Here is a 25,318-nt window from a genome sequence, read left to right as displayed (position 1 = left end):
GCTAATTGAAAAAAAGGATTAGGTCGAGCTCCCGAGGGAATGTTGGCCGTCCTTCTAACTTCTCTCCAATTTCCGAACCGGTTTCACGTGCCACGGATCAACGGGAGGTAAGAAGCTTCCGGGAATCGAGTTCTTTGAGAATAAATAAATCAGCGTGTGGCGATGATCTGTCGATACAGAACAGAGGAAGGTAATTTCAGAAGGAATTTCGGAATATTCGCTCGATCGAATGACTGGCGGATCATTCTAAGAATTGGAATCTCTAAAAATGGGAAGTCTTTCGATTAAAATCGAAAGGATGAAGAAAGTTATCAGACATTTGTGAAATACTTATTTCACGAACATCTACAATCATTGAAAATATGAAATGAAGTTTGAAACTTTGATTGTTTAACTGGAACTACATTATTCCAGGAAAAGGTAAAGAGGATTAAGCAGTGTTACAATGAAACTTCGAGTTGGCTCACTTTCGATTGATCTTTCGACTCGGACTTCGTTGACCCTGGACAAATCATTTTAACTGGTGCGATAGTTCGAGTGTCTACTTTTAATATTTCATTGCCATGAATAACGAATGCAGTTGCTTTTCGATAGCCCAGTATATTCCCGGCCGCGAAGGAAAAGGGCAATCGAAGAAGACGAATAGATCTGCCGGCCGTGTCGCCATTACAACGGATTTCCCTCGCAGCTGCATAATACATCTTCCAGCGCCTTAATCTTTTTAATCTCGCCGGCTTAGAACTAACGGCGGCCCGTTCAAAGACGAGTGAGACGCAACACGACAGCCTCGATTTATTCCGGCCATTTTGATTCGCTAATTTCCGACGGACCGATCGTTATCCCTGAACGATCGATTCGCTTAATGAAACGAGTAGAAAGTTTGAGAAATAAATCACGCGTGACAGATGAAGTCCGATTTTCGGGATCAAATTTCGCAGTCGCCATATTGCTTTTATCCCCAAAAACGAAAGCTTCTGTTTGATTGACAGAATTGCCAAGCAGTTTGGACTAGTTTTAGCTTCCTTTTCTAGAAACTGTGATAGTCATTGAGATTTCGATCTAATCTTAATTTATTCAAGTTAAAAGTTTCTCATTAGAACAGGTGGACCTTAACAATAGCGATGGAAGTAATGAGAAGAAATATAATAATGTGTTGATTCGTCTAGCAATTCCATTGTTAACATTCTCCATTGAGAAACTCAGTTACAGCGTCGGTTAATTATAAATTCGAAACGGTAGGTTCCAAGAAAATCTTCCAATTTTGTTAGTAAGAAAAGAAGGTTGAGTCTAAGAATAGAACAACGTTTCCTTCGCGTTTGCTCGAAGTTCCTCCGGAATGTCCAACGATCGCCGGCTCGCAGCTGCGACCGCGGAAGATCGTCTCGATCGCGCATTATGATCTCTTATCCGGCGGCGCCAGCCGAAAGTAATCAGCCGTATCCCGTTCCCGAAATCATCAATGCGAATCTCGAGCGTCGCAACCTGCTCGACTCCCAGTCCGAGCCGCAGATAACCCGCGCGAAGTTCAACAAGTTTCAACGCCAGCTTTTGCCGATCCTCCGAGCGTAATACTAGTTCTGCTGCTTATCTGCCACTCGGGACTTAAACTGCCATCCATTCTGTCGAATGAACGAATCATGGTTATGAAGTTCCTCGCACTGTCGCCTAATGCCTTGTAAATTGCTTCTTTTCTAGAAACAATGCGATTTTTGAGGTTTCCGATGATAGAATAAATCGTTTTCTTCATTCATGGAAAGTGATCAGCAGATCGCTGTTGAGATTGATGATGTTTGATAAATGAGAGGAAAAGTGTTGTCATTTGTTGTAGAATATTTTAGAACGTGGATTGTGGAACGGAATGTTAGAATATTAATTAATTCCATTTGGTTCGTGTTTCGCGATTGCAGAGCGTACGAATGCATTTTCTCGTGAAAATTTGGATTCGCAGCGACTAATGTTTGTACGTGCTACAAGGTAGTAGTCTGGTAACGTGACGCGGTGTAATAATTACTGTTGAATCGGACGCGTTTGCAGCCGCCCGTTTAAACTTGCGCGTATCAATCGTACAATCGTGTGTACGCTGTGTAACTAAATTCCACCTGGATTTGGCGATACGCCACCTGGAATTTCATTGACTGAGTCCCGCAGCAGGCGGATCACTATTGTCTTCGTATTAACCCGCGCCACTGTTGCAGACATCACAGACGTTCCCTAATACGGTTAAGCCGCGCGAAAACCATGTCGGTTTCAAGGAAAGTCATGACCAGTACCGAACGCCACGTCGAACACGAACGTCGCATCTGTGAATCCGTGAGTTACCGTGTGTTGGTCTCTTTTTAGGAATGGCGATCTGTTCAGTGATTCAGTGGTTCGAAGGTTTTGTAGCTTTGAAATCTTGAGACTTTGAAATTCTGACGTTCTGAAGCTTTCAAACTTTGGAATTTTCGTATTCTGAAAGACTGAAACTTTGAAACTTTGGAATTTTCATATTCTGAAAGACTGAAACTTTGGAATTTTCATATTCTGAAGCTTTGGAACTTCGGAATTTCCATATTCTGAAAGTCTGAAACTTTGAAATTTTGGAATTCTCATATTCTGAAAGCCTGAAGCTTTGAAACTTTGGAATTTCCATATTCTGAAGCTTCGAAACTTCGGAATTCTGAAATTCTGAAACATTGACACTTCGAAACTGAAATTTCTAACCTAAATTTCGTCGATATCAAGACAAATACCTCGCAAAGACTCCTAACAGACGCACATATCAAAAATACAAAGATTCCCCGTTATTCCATGGAAAACTTGAAAATTCAAACTTCAAGCCACTCAAATCGGAAATAGATGTACCAATAAAATGAATAAGTAACGAATGCGTAGCCATTTTCCCAAAGGAGGACTATCTGCTCGAGGAAACTGTGCCGCACTTTGTATTTACTCTTCGACTTCCGCGATTCGAGGCTGATCGCAGCTCGAACGACCTCCCCTTCCCGGTCGTTCCCAAGTTCTTCGGTGAACTTCCATTTTGCATAGGCTACAGCGATTCGCTTGAGTACGGGCCGTTATAACGCGCCGCAGAGGAACGATTACACCGCGGAGGACTCTGCAAAGGTTACTTACGGTTTTCATGGTGCGTCTCGAGGCGGTCGCACCTGCGAGAGTACACCGAGTTGCAACCCTCCGCTACGCTCCCGAGTAATAAGCGTCGAATTTTCTAGTTCCGAGAGTCGCTTCGAGTAATCGCGCGATACTTCTGGGAATTATTATTCAACGAGCACGTATGTTTCCATCTCTATAACTTGTACCATCCAACCAGTTTAAACTTTTCCTCTGATTTGCAATATTCATGAGGTGATTGTCGTGGAATTGTTATAGAGATGTTGTAGGGCAAACTTTGGATTCGTATTTAAGACGAATCGAAATTTAAGAGCTCCAGTTGAAATCAAATATTTTATTATCAATTGTTAATCATCGGAGATTTCTAGTAAATCAACGATAGTATTCCATTTTAATATTTATATTTCTGTTTCAAATTTTAGAAAGAATTTTCATGTGTAGCTAATTTATGAAGTGAGTGATCGAAGATTCTCTGGTAGGAAGGGTTTCACATTTTTTATGGTAAAATTTCGTTATATTGTTTGAATTCTGCTAGCAGATCCGAGAGTTGAGAGTGTAATTTGTTTATTTTGAATTTAATACGACGAAGAAACGATCAGTTTGAAATAGGTCGGTCACGGTGACCGGTGATCAATTAATATACTCGGTGCCATTCTATGGCGTGTCACTAATAAATAGTCTTGGGTTATCATAGTCAACACCGCGGGCATGCAGCTGTGTCGATCAATCACCTATCAATCGAACCAGGCAATTCGCACGTGCAACGTTGAACCCTGTTTCACATAATACAGCTAATTTCCTGTGCAATCGATTCTATGATGAATAAGGTTAATCCGTAATCGTGTTCATAACATATGCAAAATATTTCGCTGGGCGTTCGTGTATCAATTACGGCCATTTAATAGACCATGCATGCATCTATTTTTCGATTAAATAGACGAACACGAGAAATTCAATAAAAATTGTAGAATAATTTTCTTTGAAATATGTAAATAATATTCAATCTGCTAAAAAATATTCAGTCAATCGCAATATCTATTCTCAGCCTTAAAAACAATGTAAAACATCGATCTCCAATTAATTTCGCATTACATTTATTCGTTAAAATATCAAATGTCCTGCATCGAGATACACGTTTAAGTAGAATCATCCCACAATGGTCAGACACAAAGAACACTTATCTCACTTAGGAACAAGAATACCCAAATTTACTTTTTCAAGTAGAATCAAGTGAATTTTAAGTTTGAATTTTCAATTACCTCAACATTATTAGTAAAATATTTAACACTAGAACTACCGAACACTTAAACCTTTATAAAATTTCTTTATGAATTCATTAAGGTCCCAATTGATTTATATTTCAGTCTAAGTATTGCTAGATCAGCTTCTCCAATCATTCCTTAAAACATTGTATCTTTGCAATAATTGTAAAAGAAGAATTATTTATTGCTCATATCCACCTGGTAGTTCCAGTGTTAACTGATGTCTTTTTACAATTATTAGAAAGGTAACAAATGTTTCTCTGAGAAATTATTAAATAAATTCATTTACTACGCAAATTGAACTGTAAATCAATGAAAGTCTGAAGTACTCTTGTAGTTTCTATAGCGAAATTTTCAAAAGTCAATTAAACTGCTCGGTAGTTCCAGTGTCAACACTGCAAGCCATCATTAGGATTGCACAGTTAATTTCCATTTCGAGTGAGAGAAGAAGGGAGCGTACGAAAATCGATTTATTATTGAGTAAACAATGTTAAGTGAACAGCGACACGGTTGTAACCGCGAACATATTACCGAAATAACGGCAATAGTAGTTTTCACGGCGCGTTCGAATTTAATGCAACGTTAACGGCCGCGTTTACGCCGACATAATGTCGCAATCATTAAAGGTAAGTACGCCGACGTTGTACAATCATTATCTTCCAACTCCCTTCGTAACTTTGCATCGTGTAACACGGTGTTTTATCACGCACCCGCCACTTCTACCGAGCGTGTGTAACGAACGTTTCACCGCGCTAACGAAGTATCGTTGCAGTGAGCATTATAATCATCGTTAATAATTCCACCGTGTCGAAACGCGCGAGCGTGAAACTGACGGAAACACACTAGCTACGAGGTCCCGTTGCAGCGTCGTTAAATCAACGATCGTAAATCGCGTTTTTCTGTCAACGCATTATGCCCGTCGATAAATCAGCCATTACCGTCTCCTCCCACCGGTAATATAACTTCGAAATGTTCGTCAAGCTTGTCTTTTTCACGAAACCACGCCGAGAATTCGAGGGAAAATGATATTACCCAGGCACTAGGTGCACTTCAGTTTCACTTGATACGCGGGATATCTGCGTTTACTCTGGTGTTACAATATTCTCGCGTGAATTCTTTATCCTCGAAGGAACAGTCGACGCGAGAATGTGTTCAACGCTAAATCCACCGACCAGTTGAATTGACTTTCCGAAATTTCTCCATAGAAACACCAAGAATGCGTCTATTGAGACTTTGACCCTTTGCTGACGAATGTCGTCACTCAAACAAATGATTTAATTACTAAAACAGCAAAAGATCAGTACATTGTTTCCTGTTTCTCTATTATTTAAGCATTCGATGTGTAATTTGGCAGGATCTGCCTTAGTTTCGTATAATTTAAATAATATTCGTCCGCAAAGGGTTGATTTGCAATTCATTTTGCTAAATGAATTTCTTTGTTCACTAGTTTTAGCGTTTAATATGGAAATCCAAAGGAATATCGTGAAATCGTCACGAGAACGAAACGAAATTGCATTTCGTTTGGATTCAAGTGTTTTGTAGACCGACAAGAGTAAACGATAAAAATTCGATACTTCGATTCGAGGGTTTGATTCGGTGATAAAAGGGGCGCATCGAAGTGTTCTTGCTTCGCCTTGTTTAGCGTTTGAAACGCTAATGAAGATTGATTGCGACAAACGCGGCGCGCTCGAACAGGAAAAGAACGCGAATCGGATTGGGTTCTTTCGAAAGCGGGAACGGCAATTCCGTCTAACGACTTTTAAATGAATCGTAACGTGATTATGATTTGAGAATGCCGCTCGGAACGGCCGCTGCTTTCGAAGTTTTTCGCGCGGAACTCCACTCCCGGTTTCCGATTGCTCGCGAAGAAACAACAATGTTATGCATATTGCACAGTGTATATTGTCTCATCTGAATTCACTTCCTTTTCACAATGATTTCTTGTATTAGCTCTTGAAAGTTCAATTTTCAAATGTTTCACGCTGGAATTACCTAGTGTTTAACTATCATTAATTAATATTACTTCCTTCATAACAGAAACGAACGCCACTATCAATAATTATTAATAAATTCAACTTTCCAGCTTTCAAATTTCTATAGAATAAATAATACTCTTCAGTTCCTCAAGCACTCATTCTTTCCTCCTTCATCTTCAAATCAGGAAGCCCTACTTTCCCTACCTCAATATTCCACAACAACGTCACAAGAAGACATTCATCTCAACTTTCCTTTCCTCCGCTAACCGCATCGCCCGAGCGACCCGCGTCCCGATCATCCGATAAACAATCGAAATTACTGTCCACGTCCCGGCCAGCAGTTCCCAATAGCCAAAGAAAATTCCGACGAGTTTTCAAGAGAAGCTCGAAAACAAAGAGAACAGGGCCGAAGTACGAGGAGCAAAAAAAGGGGAAGTAAATAAATCCGCGACGCGTGTGCCGGTCAATTGTGTGTTGTATTAAGAATCGTCCGCCCTCGATATCGACCATCGACGCGTGCTCGTGTGCCCCGAGCACCCTTTCGATATTTGGCGCGGCGAGGGTTGAGAAACGCTCCTTCTTTCCCCCCCTGTTCCCTCGTCGCTCGGATATCGTCGCGTAATTGCGTTTCCCGGCCGCGCGACTGGACGTTCCACGATTTTTCTCTTCCCTCCGCCCAGTCGGTTTCCCTTCCATCCCCCCTCCGTTCCCTTTTTTCTCTCGTTTTATTTCGACGTCCGTAATTATCGGGCTAATTGCAATCTCTCCTCGGGAGCTCCGTTCTTCCGCCGAATCGAGAGATATTCCCCGTCGCAGCCGCGCGACGCAGTGGCTAGAAAACCGTCGGTGTTTTCAATCCCGACGTCAGAACGTCGTGTAATCCGGCCGATCGAGATGAGCCCGACAATCCTATTTTCCGATAAATTCGATCGAATAGCTTCCCCTCTTCTTCTTCTTCTTCTTCTTCTTCTTCTTCGCTCGCCGGGCGAGGCATTTTATTTAATTACCGCCCGTGGAACTCTTCGCCCTTCTGGCCGAGTCTTCGCTGTATGGAGCATCCTCGAGCTGGGAAATATTGGCTTGCGATAAATATGTTCGGATAAATATGACTTATTGAATATTCTTTTCGCGCTGTTAATCTGTTTTTGTCGCTGTTTCAGTGGCAGTTTCGTTGTGGAAGCTGGGACATGAGATGATTGAGATTGTATGATGGAAGACGGACTCTAACGCTTGAAGCTTCGAAGATTTGAGGTTTGTAGAACTCTACGTTTTGAAGCTTTGAAGATTTAAGTTTTATAGAACTCTGAACTTTCAGTATTCAGACTTTATGGTGCAGCTTTGAATTTTCGAAGGTTCAGCTTTGAAAGTTGAATCTTGAAGCTTCGATAATTCGAACTTTGTAGAACTCTAAGTTTTAAAGCTTTAAAGATTCTAGATTTATGGAACTCTAAGCTCTCAGAGCTCAAACTTTAAGGTTGAGTTCTGAATTTTCAAAGGTTCAGCCTTCAAAGCTGTGTCTTAAAGCTTCGACAGCTCGAACTTTGTAGAATTCTGAGCCTTTAAGCTTTAAAGATTTGAGCTGTATAGAACTCTGAGCCTTCAAGCTTCGAAGATTCAAACTTGATACAACTCTAAGCCTTAAAAATTCAGACTTTAAGATTCAATTTGGAATTTTCGAAGGTTAACGTTCGAAAGTTGAGTCTTAAAGCTTCATAGACCATATTTTATACGTCCCTTTCATCACTCGAGTGTTTTACAGCACCGATTCATCTTCCCCGTTCGACCAAATGAGTCCATAAAATATCCAAAGTGTCGCAGCGAAACAACTTTATAGAATACTCTTCAATACGGGGCCACGGAGATTCACGGCGGTCCGTGTAAAAACGTATTTCGATTATAAAGCGAAACAACGTGCGGTACATCAAAAGTCCGCCGCTCTCGTCCTGGCGTCCAGCGATAAGAACGGTCCGAGCGGATCGTTCTCGCGCGAGATCAACGTGGGCGCGATTAATTTTCTGTTTTGCCCAGCGCGAAATGTTCCCCGCGTCGTCGACCGATAATTAATAAAAAACTCGTACGCGCTGGTTAGCGATACCGAGGTTCTCGCGCTTCGTTTTTCACTGTGTTTCTCATTAAATAATATTTCCACCCTGGTATCTGCGTCGGAGTTACTCAACTCGAATACAATTTAACGCGGTATTTCGTTAATTTATTCTAGAACATACAACAAACGCTGAAATTCCACACCTAATACGATTACGATACGAAGGATTACAATGAAAATTAATAAAGTACAGAAATTAGTAACTTCTCAACTGCGAACGATGCAATATCTGCATCGGTAACAGTTTATCGAAAAAAGAACAGATAAAAGGCGCTTTATTTTTCAAAAAATACAAGATAGATATACAATAACGCCTTTATGGCGAAGGCTAATCATAATATCGAGCTTAGTTACAATTATAATTATTTAGGACCGCTTAGTTACAGTCTTGGCTACAATTTATCGAGAAAAGAATATTACACTCCATCCATTGCGTTTGCTCTAAAGTCTGATATAGTTCGTAACGAACGGATAATATACAATTTGGACGGAAAAGGATCGAGTAACGTTTCAGCTCGTTAAATTTTATAGGAAATCTTCAGCGCGAGCTTAACGCGATATTATAAGGCGAGGGGTTAAGGGTTAATCCGGCACTTGATCTTTTAGCTTCGCGTTATGTGGAGCAGTAGGTCTCGAGCTTCCCGAATCCCGACCCCATAGTTCCGTCGTGATTCCGAACGCATCGTTGTCAATGGCTCGGCCGCGTTATAAATGATCTCAGTTTACGGGTCGGAATCAAATTTCCCTTGATACACGATGCAGCGAGGCTGAAAACGAAGGGGGAACAACTTCGATCGGTTAGTTTCAGCGCGGGGAGGAGCTAGTTCGAACAACTTTCGACGGGACATCGTCGAATATAATATTACAAAGGAGCCATCTTGTCAATGAAAATGTCCGGCGTGTCTCTCGCGTCAGGTACAGGCGATTTTCAATTTAATCGATTACCCTTCCTTCACGGTCTATGTAAACGTTTGTCCTCGAAGTTGTAGTTGGTTCAACCGGTGTTGTGTGTATCGAGCGTTCGAAAATGGCGCCTCGAGTGTCGACCTTCCGTAGCTCGATGGAACCCATAGGGAAATTTGAACGTTTACAAACTCTAACTATTAATCATCAGCTGTCGTTGCGTTCGATGAATTCCTAATGGATCATCGATTTTTTCCAGATACAAAAATGGTCAGTTTTGGTGCTTCAAGGAATTGAAGCTTCTATTGTGTTTCTAGAATGGAATTTTTCAATGAAGATCGTTGGATGACACAATTTTATAGATTTCTTGCCACTCTGTTAGTGCAAGTGTTCTCACAAAAATATTGTAAGGTACAGATCTAAACACATGGTGATTACATTTTGTTACATCATGGGAATATTACGAAATTTCTTCAATAACAATGGATATTCCGCGTTCCGATCGCAACGTAATATAAATATAGGAACCTAATTTACTCGCACAATGTTTCCTTTCAAATGAAAAGCATGTTACACAGCAGAGGCTACTTGGCGATTAATTTTCAATTCTCATTACGCGAACAGTCGAATTTCGAGGGTTCGTCCACAGGCGGTGACACTGCGCGACGACCGAATTGTTTTTTCCACCGGACGCGTGTCCCGACAACTCTGTGCTCCGCGAAAATTGAAAACGACCATCCGCTCGCGGACACGCTGGCAAAACGAACGCGTCGCGCCGGCTCGCCCCAGGAATCAACCGTTTCGAATCAAAGTAAATACGAATGGAGGCGGAATTGGCATCTGACGTTCCGGGCAGAACGTTGCCGTGTCGTATTGATCTGTTCCAACGGCACGCCTGCTTTATGAAAGGTCGTTTACTGTCAAACGTAACTCATTAGCGGCTCGTGTCGCGGAACGGTGACGGCTGCGCCGGTTCAGTCCACTGTTTACGCGAAACATCGCGTTCCATCGTCCCGGTAATAACGCGAGCAACGAATTCGGGCCGTTCGAAAAATATCGGGAAAATCGATTGTAGGTGTCCGTGAGTGACAGAAAATACAAGCCCTTCCACTTCAATTTTCTTAACCCCCTGCCCTATGATCTATTCTCCAACTGATCGATACAATTTCATCGCTAATAATTAGTGAAAAAAGAGAACAATAGATTAAGTACAGGGTTACCACTAATTGGGCACCACGAAAGACATTACCAATCCTGTATCCTCAATTATGAGAATGTAAATTAAAACTTGATTCGTATTCTTCTTGCACGGAGAAACGAACGTATTTAAAAATCGAGTGCTACAACTTTGCTGATTCTGGCGAAACAATATTCTTCAGGAATGAACCAATTTATTCATGCATTAAAAGTTGCCACAACGTCGGTGCCTCCAGAACGAGAAATCTAACGTTCTCCTCTATTTATGTCTTTCGCCGGAGAAGCCGATCGGCAACGTTGCGAGATTAAATTACAATTAATTGCAGGATCGAATAAAGCACGAGCAACACGCGGTCGCGCGTCAAGCGCACGGCCGCGCGCGTATCGGAGCCGTAATTGGTTTTCTCGACAATGAAATCCCACTAACGCGGTTTTTCTATTGTCCGCCGCCGCGATCCCGTTAATGTAATATTATATATAAACAGCTGCCACCTCGGACTGCGGTGTGTGTCGGTGACAAATATTTACGAAACCCGGCGAGCGGTGCGTCGGCGCGCCGATACGAAAATATTTGCACATTAGTCTGATCGAAACAGAGAGTGAAAAAATCGCGGGACTACTAGGGGAACACTGAGTATAACAGTAATATCTTTTACGTTTGAATTAAGAAATCTCACATGCATTGAGGGAGAGTACTATTTTCTTTCAATATTTCGTACATTGATGCATTATACAAAGTTTGATATTAAATATCAAAGTTTACAGTTTTGCTGTGTCAAATCATTTGGCGACTGAAAGGGTTAACACTAGAACTATCGAGCATTTATCTAAAAAGTCGTAAGAATAAATTACCGTCAGTTTCTCCGGACATTCATTGTAGCATCGAGGTGAAACTATTCACTTTCGAAATCATTTCGAACATTCAATGCATCGTAGACACCGATAATTGCGAAACAGGGAAACTGTGATCAGTCGTTCCGACCGGCACGGTAATTGTAATGTTAACCTTTGAATATATAACCAGCTTCCAACGTTCAAATTGATCATAACGATGATTCCATCGTTAACATCCGACGTTTAAATGTACGATCATCGCAGCCATTGATGCGCAACTGTCGGGAGAATTGATATTTCATATCGCAGGGTTTAATGTGTCATTCCGCGTGAACAATATAATATTCTTTCCGATTTGTCGCATTCTTCCATAAATACGACGACGAATTCTCGTTAATTACTGCATCAAACGGAACAAAGATTCGAGCGAACCAGCGCGTCGCTCGTCGATGCGAACGTGAAAAATAAATTCCAATAATTCGCCCGGCGTGTTTGCGGTTCGTGTAATTTTTAATGAACATCCGATTAATAGGAGCGAGCGTCGCCGCGGAAACGAAGCGATTCACAGCGTCTATTTATTTTATTTAAATAACCGCTCCGTGGACATCCGGCCGCGCGATCGCGCGAGACGGGACGCCGTCGACGCAGCGATTTCACAATGAAATTCATTTCCCGCGATGTCAACGGCGCTTCGTAACTCGACGACAAATATCGGATCGCGCCGTTTCCGATTCGCCGTACGCGAACGTACGTGAATATTTGAGTCGCTCGGAAGCCGACGCGGTTGAGTCGGGAAAACAGAAATCGAGAGCATTCGTGTTTCCCAACACTGGAACTACCGGATGGCTCGAAATTTCTCATTCGTAACAGTGATAAAGAAATACAATGAAATAATTTCATATTATATTTCTTTCATCTCCCGTGTTTTAATCATCCGGCATTCAGCGTGTTAATTCCTCCGTTTATTCGCCGTGTTTACGTTCCGCCCGCCGCTTTTTTCCGTCAATTATCCGATTTCCCCGGGAAAACAAGGGGAATCTTCAGTCCTGCATCGCAAATGACGATAATGCTGTTTACAAAGCATACAGTCAAGTTCATCTTATTTTTGCTCTACGATTTTAATGGAACCTCGTTAATAATCGATCGAAAAAGAAAAGAATTCAAATATATTCGATATCTGTGTTTGTTCCTATGTATAATATTTGATAACAAAAGATACGAATCACTAAATTATTCTAAAGGCACACCGAAGGTTGAAACGATAGTTGAAAACTGATTTGCGGACGAAACGGAGGCGTTTTATTTAAACATTTTCATTGAACCGTTGACGAGGCGAAATTTCCGGCGAATAATAAATGAAGCAATTCGGAAACATCGGTAAAAATGTTTATTATATCCACATTTCAATGGTGAATTGTGATATTATTCGAACAACTGCTCGGAAAACATGGAACTTTCTCCGTTTGATATTGCAAATGAACATTTCATATTAAGCGCGCGCGTTTATTGACGGACGTTTTTCGCGTTCCCGTTGCTCGGAGCGGGATCGACTGTCGAAACGAGACCAAACGCGCAAAGAACCTCGAAAAGGGAACAACGAGGGATGCGTACGCGTGGGAATTAGAGGGAACTTATTACTTAGTCGAGAGCCATTCGTGCCGCTGACACTAATTAACCTTCCAGCCGAGAGAAGCCCCTTGTACTTGCCTCGTTAATAGTTTTTAATTTCGCCGGGCCGGCTCTTGACGTGTTAGAGGACGATAAAGACACGCGAAACGGACGCGAATCTTTTCCTCGCTTCCGAGACAATCTGCGATTCTATTAATTCGACAATTAATTGTTTCCGAGACACGACTCGCTCGCAACTTTCGGTTTCGGGTGGAAAACGAATTAAAAGTTCGCCTCGGAAAGGTGAAATATGCTAACGAACCGGGAGTCCTTCAAAACAAACGAACCTTTTCAAAGTTTCGATTGGAAATCGATTAGAAATCGAAACTCACCGAAGTTCCGCGAATTCTTCGTGTCTCCGTTCGTTTCGGAAAAACCGAAGTTACGCGCTCCGAAGACAGACGCGTTCCGCGCGTTTCCGTCGAGTCGACGGCGCGCCAGGAATTTATTAAGACTTCGTCGAAACGCGGGGAATCGGCGGACGAAGGATCGAACTCCAGTAACTATGCTTCCCGCGGAAACGACTGAATTATGCGAGATCGTTCCCGGTGTTTGCGTTCGCGCCCGATTCGCGCGTTAAATATTCAAGGCGCGGCAAATATTCCGGCTGAAATTTGAGCCGCATATCTGGCAGGAAATTAAGAAGGGAAATTGAATTAAATTCGGCCGGCAGGTAACGGGGGTTCTCCCTAGGGCTTACCTGCGCGCCCAGTTTACAGCGGACGAGTAATTCGCGCAGAGTAATCGCGTTTTCCTTTTTCAGCGACGCGTGTTCGCGAGCGTTCTACAATCTGCGCGAAGAAAAGTCGATTACTTTTACGCGTGCTTCTATTTGGAACCGTGTCGTGCGTACAACGTGTACAATGTTGACATGATTTTTCTTTCCAAATTTATTTGCGCCTCGTAAAGGTGCTAGCGAAATAAATGATGGCAACGCGTGTGTCAAACGTGCAGTTGTCTTCAGTATTGAGATTTTTAAAGTAATTTCCTGTGAAATTTCGAAGTTGTTCGAGGTCACTTTGACTCATCTGAGAATGTTTGTTTGAAATTATTTCAATTATGAAGGCGTTTTCGAAATATTTTCAATTAAATCCGTGTATTTGCACAAGTAGAACATTGAAAGACTCTTCGAATCTCAAGAATCGTGTTCTAATTTTTATGGAAAGCTGAGAATAAGTCACTCTGATTAGTAGTTTCAGTGTTAAATACGAAACAGAGATCTATTAATTACTAAGCTACACAAATTCTGAAAACGTAGATTGAAAGTGAGAATCTTCAGCATTGAAACGTCTACTAAAGATATTTATGTACGAAGATCTTAATATTTCCCAGTTGAAAATCATGAGCCGCATCGATTGACAATGACTTCATAGTTTCACGAGATACAATCTACTAGGAAAGTTCTGTTCCTTAAAATACTCCTTCCCTAATTCGACCGTTACACGTCGAATATTTCTGGCTATTTATTACGACCCAGTATTATCATCAGTATCAATTAAATGCTGGCTGATTACGGGGCACGAGGCAACGCTCCGCGCTCGTCGATTCGTTACGCTGAAAAGCGGCGCGAACACCGCGTGGAACAATACCGTCGTGATTATCAATCAATTCTAATTAAACTCCATGAATTTCATTCGTTGCAGACGTTTTTATGGATCGCGGGATGATTTACGAGGCCCGCGGGAGGTTCGCGTGGCACCGGACTGTTCGGAGGAACCCGCGATTGTTCAATTGTGTCCCGTAATTCGGACGCGTTTGCGATATCGCTCGAAGGATTCGAACATCTGATCGACGGACATTTCAATAATCGTTTACCGAATCGACCGGACGAACTTCGAGGCACTGCGCTCGTGCGATCTCGAACTTTATACAAATTCGAGAACCGTCTACTGCCCGTTGTCACGAGAATCGGCCCTATTCCGAAGTATTCTCATTATCTTCGATGAAATCTTACGTTTACGGACGAGAATAACCTGAAATCGTTAAGGGTTAAGCAGATTTCCATATCGTTACTCGCTAACACGCCGCTCCTCCTCGGATAACGTAAAACTTTCTCCATTACTCCATGGTATTTATAGAATGACACATACCTCGATTCTCCGTTGAGTTTCTATCCTTCGTCTACGTCTAAATTAGCCTTCGAAGCGTCCTCGTTACTTCGATTACTCGGTTATTCTCGATGTCTCGCGCGGAAACACCTGCACCCGCGTCAGGGTCGTAAAGAGTGAAACCGATCCCGAAGCAGACAGGCTTTCCCGTTTACGAGGGACGCAGGAAAGAAGCGTCGCTCCGCGTTTCCCGTTACGAAATTTATTGTACTCGTGAAAACGTCGCTCCGGACGATTTAATAAACACCAATAACTTTCCCGGGTGTCCCGTGAACACGCTCGATGTGTTCTCCGCGTGCGCCGCCCGCATTCCCCGGATGGCGAGTGTAAACAAATTTTACTGTCAAATATACGACCTCGCTGAATCGCCTGTTCACCGACCTGCGAACTTTCATCGCTCCTCTGCATCCGTGTCCTTAGATCGCACTCGCCGCTCGCAATTACAATTCACAATTCTATTTCACGTAGAGAAGTCTGGTTTCATCGCAGGAATCATCGCATTGCTCCGGCAAACTTTCGACTACCACGAATTTCTAAATCTTTCGCAGAGGTCATTCGAAGGTCATTCGTGAGTTGGAATTCATTAACACTAGAACCACGAAGCATTCATCGATGTCAATAATTGCGAAGAAATCGGGAATCGTGTTGACAATTAAACAATAAATTTTTCTAGACCAAATCCATCTAGTAGTACCAAGTACAATACGCAGAATATATAAATAATCGACACGCGCATCGATGACCTCGTAGATTTGCAGAACGCGACCTTGAGCAACGGGAATTGATGAAACGCGTAGCAATTCGAGCGAAATTAATAAGCGCCGCTGGAATACGAGTCAAGGGAACACCCGTTCCAGCAGACTTTAACGTTACGTCGGTGAAATTTAAATATTATCAGGCACGCGTCTACTTTCCCCGCGGCTCGGCCGGTTCATACATAAAATATCAACGGCGACGCAGCGATACATCAAAGTCTGACGCGCGCGTATCGGTTTAAAGGAATTAACTTCGCCTCCACGCTCTTACTTCGATAAATAAATTAGACGTCGTGAGTCGGCGGATCCGCGGCGAGCGAGCGAGCGTGTGCCGGCCGGAAGCGACGAGGGAAACGGTTCGTTTGCGTTACACGTGGACGTCGCGCGACCCTGGCGAGCGAGGGCCTCGGAATTCTCTGGAATTCGAGGTGTGACGGAAAGTATCGAATTGTCTCTGGTATTCTGTCTTTTGGATTCCAATGGGGTCGTGTGTTTCTTCGGAATAATTAATCATTGGCACCGGTTTTGCGAGAAGGTCGAAAAGTGATCCTTTCGTTCGAATTCAGGAAGTGAATGACGCTTTGTTTTTACACAGAAGAATTCCAAATGGTGAAGATGTTTAGTTTTTTCCATTTCCAAGCTGGTAGTGATAGAAATGGGAATATAGTTAGAAGGGAAATGGATGAATTAATTGTACTTGATTCTGTTGATCGATAAGCTGTTACTTTTAGGCAAGCGCAGAACGCTTGGCACTCGAATCATTAGAAAAATTATAAGAAATGAAACAGAACATGATAGAATATCGTTTGGTTGTTTACAGGAATTTTAATTAATCTCGTCATCTCTTTTTTTCGTGATTACTGGAAGGATTGCACGATTCTCTGAGAAATTACCGGAGAAACTGCTTCAGAAATACGCGAATATGATTGCGAATCAATAGGAATCTCGACAGATTCGCTGACTTTCCACAGGGAAATGTCAAAAAGTCAATTTGACTGGTGGATAGCTTTATTGTTAAATCCATCTCTCGAGAGAGGCCGACGTAACCCGATCAGGTATTTTTCCGTGTATTAAAAAAGGAATCCGTAAGATTCGGATAGAAACGCGATATTGCGATGACGGGACGGTATTACAGTATGATGATATTTAATGGGGCCGATTATTCGGAACTGCATTCGATGGTTAAATATAATTGGCTTCTTGTAATCACAGCTACCGCAGTTTCATTTCAATGACTGCGTATTAACGGAGAATTAAACTGTCGCTTTGCGCTGAATTAATTAATGTCCTTGCGCTGGGAAAAATACGATAGCAATGAAACAAAAGCTACAGGCTTGGACGTAGACCTAATAAGTTCTCAATATATATTTTTCGATCGACTGCTGATCAATACACAAGCATTATCCACGAAAAACGTCAGTGTCCAAAAAATTTTACCTGTCCATTCTCCTCTGCTTCCTTCGTCCAGAATATTGAATACAAACTTTGTATATCTGGAAGATCTAGTAATCTTAAGGTAGTCTTCTTAAAATTCATTAAAATATTTAATATTATAACTGGTGCAATATTGGAGCCTACAGAGTTCAAAGGGTTAAGCAATCGACGAATACCAGAACGCTGGATTCTCATAAAAATGGAATAAAAAAGTAGAAACTATGTAGAATCCACCGATCGTTACTTCGATGAAAAATATCGATCACCGAAGGATTTCTGTTCTTTCCAAGGCAGTCCTAATAATCGGAGATTTCGTATGTTACAAGCTAATGCATTGCCACGAATTATTTTTATTGAATCGAGCCGCTAATCGACGCGTTATCGATTCCCCCCGGGTCGGGCCGCGTGCCCTCGTAATTTATCTAGAAGTCGATGAATCACGATGGCTTCATTATGCGAGCCCCGGCCGCCCTGCGAATAGAGAGGAAACTTAATAACGCGGTTCCCTTCCGTAATTAACGATCGGATTCGGTGCGCGCCGCATCGCATCGCGGGGCGGCACGATGTTTGTTCGAGAGCTATTCCTTCCGCGCGATAAATAATTCGCCGGCGATACTTTATGATAATTACTCATCTTCAACGGCCGTTAATTAGCCCCGCAGGTCGCCGGCGCGGTTCCAGCCATCGTCAATGTTTCAACGTGTCGGGACGAGAGGTCGTAATGAATTATTACTAAGCGGTGAATTTTACGCCGCAGTCCTCGACGATTCGATACGCGGAAAAGAGGGTCGTTCGGGAACTCTTATAATCCATAGAAAATTCAAGTCGCTTTTAGCTAATGTTATACTCGAAACATCATACTTGAGAAATCCTAGTGTCGTTTACTCGTTTTAGTATGGTAATTAAGTATTACTCGTTTATTATCGATTTCGGAGAGAACGTAACTATAGAATGACCATTAAAATTCTTTTCTTAATGAATTATTAACGATACAGTACTTGCATCGATCATAACCACAAAATAAACCATAAAGCAAATTCAACGAGAACCCATAAACATTGAATTACTTGTATTACTTATTTATTATCGATCGTTTCGGAAAAGACATAACAATAGAATGAGCATTAAAATTCTTTTCTTAATGAATTATTAACGATACAGTACTTGCATCAATCATAATTACGAAATAAATCATAAAGCAAGAGATTGATCTAGAATCCTTCACAGAAGAGTCGAAAAATTCAACCCATAAACATGGAACATTGACTGTAAACCTTCGCGTGTCGATAAGCATCGAACGAATACGATGAACATCGCCGGATGTATCGTCCAATTAGTCGATTCCTTCTCCGGGGAAACACGAGTAACCCCGTAGCGGAAAATGCCGTCGTATTGCACGTCCCGGTGCACTTTATACGCGCGGCGCGAAGTATATTACCGGCGAAGAGCGTTTTCTCGTGTCAGCGCGGTGCTCGCAGCACACGCGAGCTGCCGCGATATATGAAACGCAACCGGTTGCACACCGCGACAACGACGCGAAACAAATCAAAGGTTCACCGATACGACTCCGCGAATTTATCGGGCTTTAATGGCTCCGGCGATAGTTCGGGACAGGGGAAGGGTTCCATCGTTTCCCCATGGAAAACGATATTTCGAATGAACCGATCGATTAACGCTTACGAACAGTTACGCCGTAGAACAATTCAGAGAATAATGGAATTTCGGAATTGTATAGTTTGCTTCCTGGAACAGATGGAACTTGAATCATAGTTTCCTGGAAAGTAGAGAGACTAGTTTTCAACGTAGATTTCTTTTGAGAATCGGTTTTGAATCATCTCGTGACTATCTCTTTAACACTAGAACTACAAAATGACTGTTTTCAGAACTCTCCTAATTTCTAGAAGTTTTCTAGAACCAATACAATAAATTGTAGAACGAACGTCCGTAAATCTACCGTGAAATTCGTACGTCGGAAGTCTGAAAATGGAAATTCTTGCCGGTATGTTTCAGAAACGTGATATTTCACATACATCACGGACGAATTGAGAACAGCGGCAGGGTTAAATCGCGTCCGAGTGAAACAAGGCGTGATTGTCATTCGCTCGCGAGGAAGTGCCTATCGAAAAAATAGGAAAAAAGACAAAATATCCGCTTTCCGACACTCGAGCCCGGTTTTCAGTGACGTCCCCCGCCCCTGGGCGCCTACTCGCGTAACAAAAGCATGCCACCGACGCGCCCTTCGGCTCCTCTGTCTCTGTTCCTCTCTGTTGTCGCGAACTTTATCGCTTCGTCGATTATTTCGAGGCGACAACCTCGTCCCGAACGTCGATCGCCGATGAAATTCAAGCGACGTTACTTCGAGCATCATCGATCCTAATTATCGGCCAGAAAGTCGATCAAACTTTTCTCCCGTTCCCTGGCTCGGCTCACGGAATCAGTTAACCTCTAACCCCTTGCCGTACAACGACAGCCGAGACTGATGAAGATTAATTTAACGCTTCACGGTCGATAATTTTTTAATAATAGAACTTCATCTGTGAAGCCGCGGAATATCGGCTAAATATAGAGGGAAGTTTCCTAGGATTTTTCGTACGTCGCGATAACGGAACGTTTAACGAAGGATTTTTAACCCTTTGCACTCGAGAGGCGCCTTTCAGTCATTTTCTTTGACTCAATAAAATGGTAAAATTAAAAATTCAATATTAAATTTCATTGAATGTATCGACATATGGAACGTCGAAATAAAATAGTTCTCTTACTTAATTTATGCAGGGTATTTCTTCATTTCAGTTGTAAAAAATATCATAATGAATATTTGTTGAGAAAGATATTCTCCAAAAAATTTGACTCTTAGAAGCTGTGACCCGATACATCTATTTATAAATCCATTTTTCAATTATTCAGGCGAAAGAGGGAAATTGTTCTCGAAGAAAAATTCGGATGACTTACTCGGAAGATAAAGCGAACGGGGTGAATTATGTTGCGTGGCCTCCATTTTTCCGAGGCATCGAGCACACTTCTCGCCGGATCCCTGACAACTACTCTTACCAGACAGAGAACGGCCGGGAGGTGGATAATGGAATTTTCTAAGGTAAACTTGAAGCCGTTCCACGCGCTTTTCCAAGTACAGATTTAATAGCGTTCGATCTAACGCATCCTTCTCGAGGAGAGATTGTGTCCCTCGATGGAAATTCTTCGTACCGTCGCGCCGTTAAGGCTCGACTCACACCAGCGAGCAAAAGTACTGTCACCTTACGCTCCAAGATTCTAACCCTTAGCACTCCAGGTTGCTTTCTAATCTATCAGCAACTGCAACTAATTTTTATAGTATTCCTAGCGACAATTAGAAGTGTGGAAAATCTAATAATTTAAGGGTAGTTTCTTTAAGATTCATTCAAATATTTAATATTATAAGTTCCACAGCTAAGTGTCTTTACAAAAAAACGAGATTTCTCGTCACCAGTGCGCAATGAGTTGATATTCGACACTACGATGCTCACCAGTGTGAACCAGGCTTAAAGCCCGCCCAGCCCCCGAGGAAACGGGGCAAAGAGCTCGGACGCGACGCAGGAAATGAAGCTCGCCGAAAATGGCAGCGAATTTTAAATGCTTTGAACTGTGTTGCCCTTTCCCGGGTCTCGCTACAAAGACCATTCAGATGAGTACGAGCCGTTCGGGTGAACGATTAGGGAGCATCGGAAAGTTTCTGGAGAGAGTCGACGTTAGTTCATTCAATTACAGCTTAATACGACGCTCTATTTATTTATTCGAGAATATTTGGTAGTCGTTCAAATGTTACCTTTAAATGGTACAATTGTGATACAAATAAATATAGAAAAAATTGTTCAAACAGGTAGAGGTTGCAATATAATAGAATGTCGAGTCTGACTCGACATAAGACTGCTAAGGGTTAATGAGCACGTAATTATCAGTTGCTTGCAATGTATTCGCTCGCACGGACAAAGAAAGAATTTTGAACGGCTCGATATAATGTGTATCAAACTTTTAGTTCGAGCCTCCGTTGCGGGCCCGGAAGTTGACCGTTAATTTGATCACTGTGTAATTGCCGCGTTATTAGTCCGATCGTTAATTGGAAAGCACGGTAACGCGCGACGCGGGAAATAGGGAAAACAAGAGGGCGCGGGGGCGGAACAGGCTGACCGAGCCCGGCGGGGACAAATTGACGTCGTCGATTGAAATTTAATGTCATTGATATGCGCGCATGCAAATCGGCCGGTCGGGTCGACGTGCAAACGTCGCGTCAACCGCTCGACAATTAATTCAGGAAAACCGGGCAAAACTACCGGGCAAACCAGCAAGCAAAACACATTCCGCGCGTGTTTTGTTCTTGCAGATCGTTCCGCTCGGCGACCGCCGATCGAGCTTCCTTTCGCAATGAACCGGTCGAATTCTGCTGTAAAATTATTTGGTAATAATACACCAATTAGTTAGTTACTTTATGTTTAGTGGTACACAGTATTATAAGTTAGAAGTTATTCGTAATATTCAGGTAAAAATTAATTTAGAAGACTAGATGTTACTTTTGAAGGCAATGTCCTATCGAAAGCGGGAAATTCTCAGGTAAATAGTTGTTCAAAGTTTCAAATGAACTCATTTCGTTGTAATATAAGGGTAGTCAATGTGGTAGATGATCCAGATGACCTCAATCCCTGTCGACAACCAGAACCTACGCGATTATCCGAAGTTTATTAGAATATTTCTGAAATTCTTCGTTTTCGAGAATAGAGGTAAGAATGTTTGGAAAAATGAAGACTTTAAATTACACGAAACTGCAACATATGAAGCTAAATTGCACATCGAATGCGTAAACAATGAGAAAAAAGACACTGTACACTGCTTTCTGATTAATCAAGTAATGAAATCATTCGTCTGCAGCTCGGCATTCAAAATGCGGCAATTTCGTGTCGCGAAAATGTCGACATTCGTCCACAAAGGGTTAATTCTCATTGGTCTAAAATCGACCGGCGAGTTCCCGGCGCTGGCTCGACCCTTAAAAAGAATCGATAGCGCCGCATCGCGCGTGCATTCCGAGCCCGACGGATCCAGCCGGGATAAATATCGGGGAATCACAGGGAACAGAGGATATCGCGAGCCGTATTTTCGGTTGTCCCATTTCAAAGAGGGCCGTTGCTCGCGCACCTCCGATGTATCGGATATTTCTAAAACTTCCGAAATACTGGTATTCACTTCGAGACAACGGCGAAGGTAACGATAATATTTTCGAAAGAATCTTGAAATATGCACGCATCCCCGTGAACTTTAAACCCAGATAAATACGCAGATTGCTGCGAAAGTTTCGTAATCTCTCGATACGGGGATTTATCGTATTTTCGAGCGTTGCATTCTTAAGGTCAGAAGATACTCCGTACAGTTGAAAATGTATCAACGGTGACGAAGAATATTTTGGCAAGCGGTCAAATGAAATTAGTTTAAAATTACTTATGACTTTTCTTATACTTTGACGAAACTTTTGCAGCCACGCAGTTGAATTTATATATGTGTACTACTACTATTATTATTATTATTATTATACACATATAATAATAATAATAATAGTAGGAAGGCTTACGAAACGATTTGTTCAACGTTAATTAGTACCGAAGATCTTCAAGCGAATTTAAATTCCTAAGAATAGAATTGGGAGAAATGGAATTTACAATTGAAAATGGTTCTTCGTGAGAAATATTGTAAAACGTTACACGTTGAATATTGAATTCGTTAGCGCATTACGTGGAAAATCGTACTCCTCGTTTCTCCCGTGAGTGCATGAAGATCCTCGGTTTGTTAATTAGATTCCGACCGAAAGCGAAGTGAATCCGAAAGGATCACGATTCTCGATCGTCGGACGACACCGATCGGATTGATAATTTCCAGGCTTATCAGGTTACACGTTTCCAGATCACGACCGAAGCCAGCTACTTCATGAACACCGGTCGAAAGTTGGAGGGCCAGTTTCGGCACTTCCGGTTCAATTTTCCCACTTTGAGGACTGGTAATTGCGCTACGTGAAATCACGTGTAATTGAGCTAGCTTCCATCCCGTTCTCGTATATTAACGAGCAGATAATAGCTTCTTGATAACTTAATTTCTCCGTTCGCGAAATCGACGCTTCAATTGCAATCGTGAAACACCGATCGATACTTAATCGTCCCGCTGTCACGTGATCGCCACGGTTCACTGCTATCCGATAGGAGACCACGGTTTTTCTGTTTCCCGGAGTAATCATCGGGAATACTATCACTTTTCGCTGCGTTCTACTTCGAATTAATTAAACATCGAAACCAGACTTGATTGGCTTTTTCAAATAAATCCACCATTGATTTATGAATACAAATAACGTCGCATTCTCGGTCAACCCCTTAACCCTTTGCACTCGGAAGCATTTCGTTCGAAATATTTAACATTTTCTAACTAGGCACAGACGATATTTTTTCAAATTAACTCAAAGAAAAATTCCAAGTGAATTGAGAAACAAAGCTTTCTGATCTCAATATTTTACACACCGATGCATTATATACAGTTCAATATTGAATATCAAATTTTATATAATTTAGAGTCACCTCTCGAGTGCAAAGGGTCAATACTCGCCCAATTACTATAATACAACATACTACACTTTCAATTCAAAATGTACATAATAATCACATAATTATCCTCCTACCGCCACAAAGAAAGCAAGATCACTTTCCAGTAACCCAAATGATAAAACATCCCCTCGCATCTTGCGATCTAATCTCCACCGTACGAAGTTTAAACCGCAACGCGCGTCGTTGAGAAGAGGAGTCTGTTCACGTTTATCCGTTTAGCTCTAAGAAAAATGTAAGCGTCAAGGGTTAAAGGGTACCAGCCGAGGAGGACAGGTCGAGAGCGAATAGAAAACGGCGCAGCGGGTTGGACACCGGAGATAGGAATGTATCGCATAATCCAATGGATTTACGTGAACCGGGATTAAGGTTACGGTGGCGACAGTAATTAATGTCTTGACTGTAAGGTACACAGGGCGTAGCCGGCGTACGGCGCGCGTCTAAATTCACCGGCGGCTTGATTAGAGAGACACAACGCGGCGCGTCCTTCCGCCCAATGAAATTCCCGTCCATTTTACCGTCGCGACGACGGGCGGTAACCAATTCTATAAAAAGGCGGCTGCCCGAATGAAAAGGGAGAAGTCGAAGTTTCGACGGAGTTCGTTCCGCCGTTAAAGGGAGACCGGCCTGCAGCATTTCCGCGATTAAAGAACTTCCGACCGGTAAACTTCGATCGTTAATATTATCCGTGGACTACGGTATTTATGCGTTCCGATTGCAGGTACTGCTGTGGTATCCAAATACGCGGGACACCACGAAACGAGAGCGGGGATTAACCCTTTGCGCTCGAGAGGTGACCCGGAGTCGCCACTAGATTCGATATAGCAAAATTATAGCCTTATATATGTGGTATCTAGAATTTTTAGCGTAGGTTAAGGTAGTTTTAAGAAGAGTGAATGCAGAAGATAATGAAGAGTGAATGAAGAGTGAAGCGGACCCAATGAGTTGTACTTTTTACGCGTTGTCCGTGTTGTTTCCATATTTTATTGAATACATATATTTATTCCTAGCTCTCGACTACTCAAGATCCATCTTTTCATTATCTATACTATAGTAACACTATACATATAACATTATACTTTGTATAATTCATCGATATGCGAAACATTCAAATGAAACAGCATTTTGATTCCTAATTTCCGTACATTGTCTCATTAGCTAGTTTCAAAGAATATCGTTGATATCTCTCTTTCTCTCAGCAATGTCGAATGTTTCTAGAACAAAGCTTCAGACTGCAAAGGGTTAAGGGATCGTTAGCCCCGGAATCCCTTCGAACTCGCAGCACGGTTCCAGGCATTGCTCGGTTACGGGGATATTGCGAACACGTGCAATTTCGGTGTTCCAGTGGTCTTCGGGTTGAC

The 25,318-nt window shown here is 42.2% G+C and overlaps 1 protein-coding gene and 1 long non-coding RNA gene across 6 annotated transcripts in view; one reads left to right on the top strand and one right to left on the bottom strand.

The window, feature by feature from the left end:
• The window catches only part of LOC143174998 (uncharacterized), a 40,460-nt gene extending 32,862 nt beyond the window's left edge, over positions 1 to 7,598 (top strand). The window contains exon 3 of the long non-coding RNA XR_012999550.1: positions 7,510 to 7,598. This is a non-coding gene — a long non-coding RNA (uncharacterized LOC143174998). The remainder of the gene's footprint in view (positions 1 to 7,509) is intronic.
• Positions 1 to 25,318, bottom strand: part of 5-HT7 (5-hydroxytryptamine receptor 7) — a 187,927-nt gene that overhangs the window by 142,433 nt on the left and 20,176 nt on the right. The gene's annotated exons all lie outside the window — the stretch shown is intronic.

Source organism: Nomia melanderi, chromosome 10 (assembly GCF_051020985.1).
Source record: "Nomia melanderi isolate GNS246 chromosome 10, iyNomMela1, whole genome shotgun sequence".
Taxonomy (NCBI): domain Eukaryota; kingdom Metazoa; phylum Arthropoda; class Insecta; order Hymenoptera; family Halictidae; genus Nomia; species Nomia melanderi.
This window is presented reverse-complemented; position numbering and strand designations above follow the sequence as displayed.